Source organism: Ylistrum balloti, unplaced genomic scaffold (assembly GCF_031769215.1).
Source record: "Ylistrum balloti isolate Yb309-2 unplaced genomic scaffold, AGI_CSIRO_Ybal_v1 Utg370318, whole genome shotgun sequence".
Lineage (NCBI taxonomy): Eukaryota > Metazoa > Mollusca > Bivalvia > Pectinida > Pectinidae > Ylistrum > Ylistrum balloti.
The window spans coordinates 300,593-307,199 of NW_026782234.1; positions in this window are offsets into that span (position 1 = coordinate 300,593).

Consider the following 6,607-nt stretch of genomic DNA (forward strand, 5'->3'; position numbering starts at 1 on the left):
CTTGTAGCCTGCATGAAGAAGATAGTATCCACCCCTTCCATTTTCTATGAAGTTGATGTTAGCCTGTGCATTAGCCATCATTGAATATAAATGATTTGAAAATATGAAAATTAGCGCAAGACCTTTGATATGTTTTATTCTAATTCCAACCCATCCAAGTCGAGAAGAATTGGTAACACCCATCCAAGCTTTGATGTCTTCTGTCATCACATCCATGTTTTAATCAGTATAAGTTACAACAACACTAGTATATTAGGTAAACATTTAGGTACACAATTGCCATTATTTCACGAACAGACTATCAAATGATAAAACAGCATTTAAGCAATTCATGTCAACAATATCTAGTTATATTTAACAATTCTATCAATTATGTAAGTGATTAACAGAAGACACAACAACATCTAATAGGATATCATATATTTTAGAATTACTGGTAGCATGGAATAGATTTTTTTGTGTTTTTAGTTCTAAATCTGTCATCTTGAAAAAAATATAGATTAAAACACTTGTAAATACATTTCTTATTGATATCACAATTTAAACTCTTGAGATTAAGACTTCAGAATTTATTAGATAATGCATGTACATTTTAGTACATATTAAGTAATTGCAGCAAACATTTAAGACTTAAATATGATTTTCGACATAAATTGATTTAAATCTTTATTTTATAAATCATATTCAACTTGTCATTTTTTATATTTTCTGTCAAGTAGGAACAGACTATAGCTGAAAATCACTCAGATGTAAAATTTGACATGTTGGCCAACTGAGAATGAACCAAGACATCATAGGGAGAGCAAAGAAATTTTACAGGTAAATAAAAGTCATAGTGAAAACAGAGACTTTTCTGTAACCTTTATTCTGTATTAAAAAAAATACATATCACAGATAATAAGTATCTAAACTTCTGGCTGTAGCCATCAATACATTTACACATTTAAACAATTGGCTTCTGGTGTACATTGGTCATTTTCAAACACATCACAACATACAAATGTAAGCTTTATACAATGCTGAATGTTTAATACCTCAAATCTATCACTTCAAATCAGGACTAGCAGACCATTTAACACATGAAATCATACGAACAAACAGGACAACAAACGTCCTTTTGAATCACTCACCAAGGAACAACTAGACCAAGTGAAATTTAGAATTAAACTGGACAGCATGGTTGGTCCACCTCATAAAAAGTACCAAACAGTATTGGATATGGCATTAGAATTACTGATGGAAGATTAAGCTCTGTCAAACAGTGAGGACAGTGCTTCCTCTCCCAACTCCACTAATGCGGACATTTGCGATTACAAGACACTAGGTTACCAATCAGAGTCTACTAATGTAGTGGAACTAGATGTTAGTGTCGACAACAAATCAATACGGCAATCAGAATAAGCCAACACAGTACAGATGAAAAGTCTTATATTTTATGGTTAATTGAACTGATTTGTGATATTTATATTCATTTAAGACACATCATTTCTTTAATTTATCATAATTACTGATACAATTCAACCATATTTTTGACTGGTACCGGTTACAGAAGGTCACGTAACCCCCATTATACTGATAAAGCCCAGCTGACTGTGAGCACATTGATGTCCTACTTAAGTTTATCTCTACTCCCAAACTGGCCTACATACCAGGTAAGTATCCAAGCGACAAGTATCAAGAACACTTTCATCCAACATGAAAGCCACAGCATTGGCACCACTCCTTGGGTTTGAAATGATGAAGAATCAAGGTATGAATAATGGTGAAAAAAGTCAAGTCAAGAATCAAATAATTCATGTCAAACACTGAAACCAAACAATTTTAACAAACTTTACAAATACCATGGACAGATTTCGTTGTTAACACCAGTTGACTACAAGAGTAACAATTACATTACACTACATAAAGAATTCATTACCAGAGAACATCTAATTTCTATTCTGCAGAACAGAAAGTCACAATACAAATGATTGACACAAGCTCTGTACATGTGAATACTATATCTTAATCCAAAGTACTGACTAGCTAGGCCCTCTGATATTAACATGTACTTCAGTTATCTATCAGGGTAAACAAGCTTGGGCCTAGCGGCCTTGATGGTCACCTGATGTAAGCAATATTGAATACAAAGTTATAGAGTAAGTAGTTTTCAAATGTCATGAAAAGAAAATCACAACATTGATGATAACAAGACTTAAGTGATATGTTTTATACTCTTTGGGTCAGCCAGTGTCAGTAAATGCATACCTTCAAAATTGCCATATTATATCTACCAATAATTCTAAATGAATCATTTGCAATAAAAATCAACAACCTTATTTCAAAAATGCAATTTTCCTATAAAAAAAAGCATAGTAAACTTCAGTCCTATTTGGGAACAAATGTGAGATCCTAGGGTCATGAAATTCACAAGCTTGGTAAAGCATTTCAGTCTACCATAGCTGAGGTATTGGAAAGAACATTTTTGGAATTACCTAGGCAGAGTCCGTTTGACTGACTCCTTTTGGCCCTGCCTGTCTGTCCCTTGGGGTCAGCCAGGATCAATATGTGCAAGCCACCAAGCTGTCATCCTTTGCTAATAATTCTAACCAAGTTTGAAATATTTCCAATGGAATAACAAAAATTAAACTCAAATATCTAATTTTCCTATATAAACTATAGTAAATGTTACCCATTCCCATGGGGACATGTGAGACCCTGGGGCCATCAAATTCACAATTTTGGTAAAGCACCTTAGGATGCTTCCATCCATAAAGAGCATTTGATTCTTCCATATCTGGATGTTCAGAAGAAATTGGAGTTAATTTAACACCTTTTGGCCCCGCCCCTCAGGCCCCTATTCGGTGGGGACCATATTATTCACTGTTTTGGTCAATCTTTAGCCAGAAAAAGGTTTCTGCAAAATTTTATTGAAATCAGCTCAGGAGTTTTTGAGAAGTCAAAAATGTTAAGGTTTATGGACGCATGACACCGGACAAAAGGTAATCGCCATAGGTCATCATGAAGTGACAGAAAATAACTGCATCATCATTTCTGTAAGTTAAAACAATAAGCTTGGTTAAAATCACTAAAAAGCTTACTTCCAAATTTAACATATTTTGTTTTAACGATTGAATACAGGACATTTTAAAATTGACACAAGTTCTTTTATTTAGTAAATGTAAATTTTATTGTATCTTACAAGGGAGAGGTAATTAAAATGTTATTTTTCTTGTCTAAGATTTTAGCCAGATATTTTGCCATATTCTCTACTCAAATAAAGAAAGCAAACAGAGCTCTCTATCAAAATCCTAAGATAAACAGATATAAACAGATGAGAGAAAATCTAAAACTGCTCAATTTGACAGATATTGATAATGAACAAAACAACTGCTATATCTGTTGTATCTGTTATATCTGCTATATCTGATATATCTGATGTATCTGTTATATCTGCTATATCTGATATATCTGATGTATCTGATATATCTGATGTATCTGTTATATCTGCTATATCTGATATATCTGATGTATCTGATATATCTGATGTATCTGTTGTATCTGTTATATCTGCTATATCTGCTATATCTGATGTATCTGTTGTATCTGATGTATCTGTTGTATCTGATATATCTGATGTATCTGTTGTATCTGATGTATCTGTTGTATCTGATATACCTGATGTGTCTGTTGTATCTGTTATATCTGCTATATCTGATATATCTGATGTATCTGTTGTATCTGATATATCTGTTGTATCTGCTATATCTGATATATCTGAAGTGTCTGTTGTATCTGATGTATCTGTTGTATCTGTTGTATCTGATGTATCTGTTGTATCTGTTGTATCTGATGTATCTGTTGTATCTGTTGTATCTGATGTATCTGTTGTATCTGTTGTATCTGTTGTATCTGTTGTATCTGATGTATCTGATGTTTCTGTTGTATCTGATATATCTGTTGTATCTGTTGTATCTGATGTATCTGTTGTATCTGATATATCTGTTGTATCTGTTGTATCTGATATATCTTATGTATCTGTTGTATCTGTTATATCTGATATATCTGATGTATCTGTTGTATCTGTTGTATCTGATATATCTGATGTATCTGTTGTATCTGTTGTATCTGATGTATCTGTTGTATCTGTTGTATCTGCTATATCTGATATATCTGATGTATCTGTTGTATCTGTTGTATCTGGTGTATCTGATGTATCTGTTGTATCTGATGTATCTGATGTATCTGTTGTATTTGTTGTATCTGTTGTATCTGATGTATCTGTTGTATCTGATGTATCTGTTGTATCTGATGTATCTGATGTATCTGTTGTATCTGATGTATCTGCTGTATCTGTTGTATCTGATGTATCTGTTGTATCTGTTGTATCTGATGTATCTGATGTATCTGTTGTATCTGATGTATCTGATATATCTGTTGTATCTGTTGTATCTGTTGTATCTGATGTATCTGTTGTATCTGTTGTGTCTGTTGTATCTGATGTATCTGTTGTATCTGTTGTATCTGATGTATCTGTTGTATCTGGTGTATCTGATGTATCTGTTGTATCTGATATATCTGTTGTATCTGATGTATCTGTTGTATCTGATGTATCTGTTGTATCTGTTGTATCTGATGTATCTGTTGTATCTGTTGTATCTGTTGTATCTACTGTATCTGATATAACTGATGTATCTGTTATATCTGATGTCTCTGTTGTATCTGATGTATCTGATGTATCTGTTGTATCTGGTGTATCTGATGTATCTGTTGTATCTGATATATCTGTTGTATCTGATGTATCTGTTGTATCTGTTGTATCTGATGTATCTGTTGTATCTGTTGTATCTGATGTATCTGGTGTATCTGTTGTATCTGGTGTATCTGATGTATCTGTTGTATCTGATGTATCTGTTGTATCTGATGTATCTGCTGTATCTGTTGTATCTGTTGTAGCTGCTGTATCTGCTGTATCTGTTGTATCTGTTGTATCTGTTATATCTGATGTCTCTGTTGTATCTGCTATATCTGTTGTATCTGTTATATCTGATATATCTGATGTATCTGATGTATCTGATGTATCTGTTGTATCTGCTGTATCTGATATAACTGCTATATCTGCTGTATCTGATGTATCTGCTGTATCTGATATAACTGCTATATCTGATGTATCTGTTGTATCTGCTGTATCTATTGTAGCTGCTGTATCTGCTGTATCTGTTATATATGTTGTATCTGCTTTACCTGTTGTATCTGCTGTATCTGTTATATCTGTTGTTTCTGCTGTACCTGCTATATCTGTTGTAGCTGCTGTTTCTGCTATATCTGTTTTAGCTGCTGCATCTGCTGTATCTGCTATATATGTTGTATCTGCTATATCTGTTGTATCTGTTATATCTGCTATATCTGTTATATCTGTTATATCTGCTATATCTGTTATATCTGCTATATCTGTTGTATCTGATATATCTGTTGTATCTGCTATATCTGTTATATCTGTTGTATCTGCTATATCTGTTGTATCTGTTGTATCTGTTATATCTGTTGTATCTGTTGTATCTGTTATATCTGCTATATCTGATATATCTGATGTATCTGTTGTATCTGATGTATCTGTTGTATCTGTTGTATCTGATATATCTGATGTGTCTGTTGTCTCTGTTGTATCTGATATATCTGATGTATCTGTTGTATCTGTTGTATCTGATATATCTGTTGTATCTGTTGTATCTGATGTATCTGTTGTATCTGATGTATCTGTTGTATCTGTTATATCTGATATATCTGATGTATCTGTTGTATCTGCTATATCTGTTGTATCTGTTATATCTGATATATCTGTTATATCTGATGTCTCTGTTGTATCTGATATATCTGCTGTATCTGATGTATCTGATGTATCTGCTTTATCTGATATAACTGCTATATCTGATGTATCTGTTGTATCTGCTGTATCTATTGTAGCTGCTGTATCTGCTGTATCTGTTATATATGTTGTATCTGCTTTACCTGTTGTATCTGCTGTATCTGTTATATCTGTTGTTTCTGCTGTACCTGCTATATCTGTTGTAGCTGCTGTTTCTGCTATATCTGTTTTAGCTGCTGCATCTGCTGTATCTGCTATATATGTTGTATCTGCTATATCTGTTGTATCTGTTATATCTGCTATATCTGTTATATCTGCTATATCTGTTGTATCTGATATATCTGTTGTATCTGCTATATCTGTTATATCTGTTGTATCTGCTATATCTGTTGTATCTGTTGTATCTGTTATATCTGCTATATCTGTTGTATCTGTTATATCTGCTATATCTGTTATATCTGCTATATCAGTTGTATCTGTTATATCTGCAATATCTGTTATATCTGCTATATCTGTTGTATCTGTTATATCTGCTATATCTGTTGTATCTGATAAACCTGTTGTATCTGTTATATCTGCTATATCTGTTATATCTGCTATATCTGTTGTATCTGATATATCTGTTGTATCTGCTATATCTGTTGTATCTGTTATATCTGCTATATCTGCTGTATCTGATATATCTGATACATCTGCTATATCTGCTATATCTGTTGTATCTGCTATATCTGTTGTATCTGTTATATCTGTTGTATCTAATAT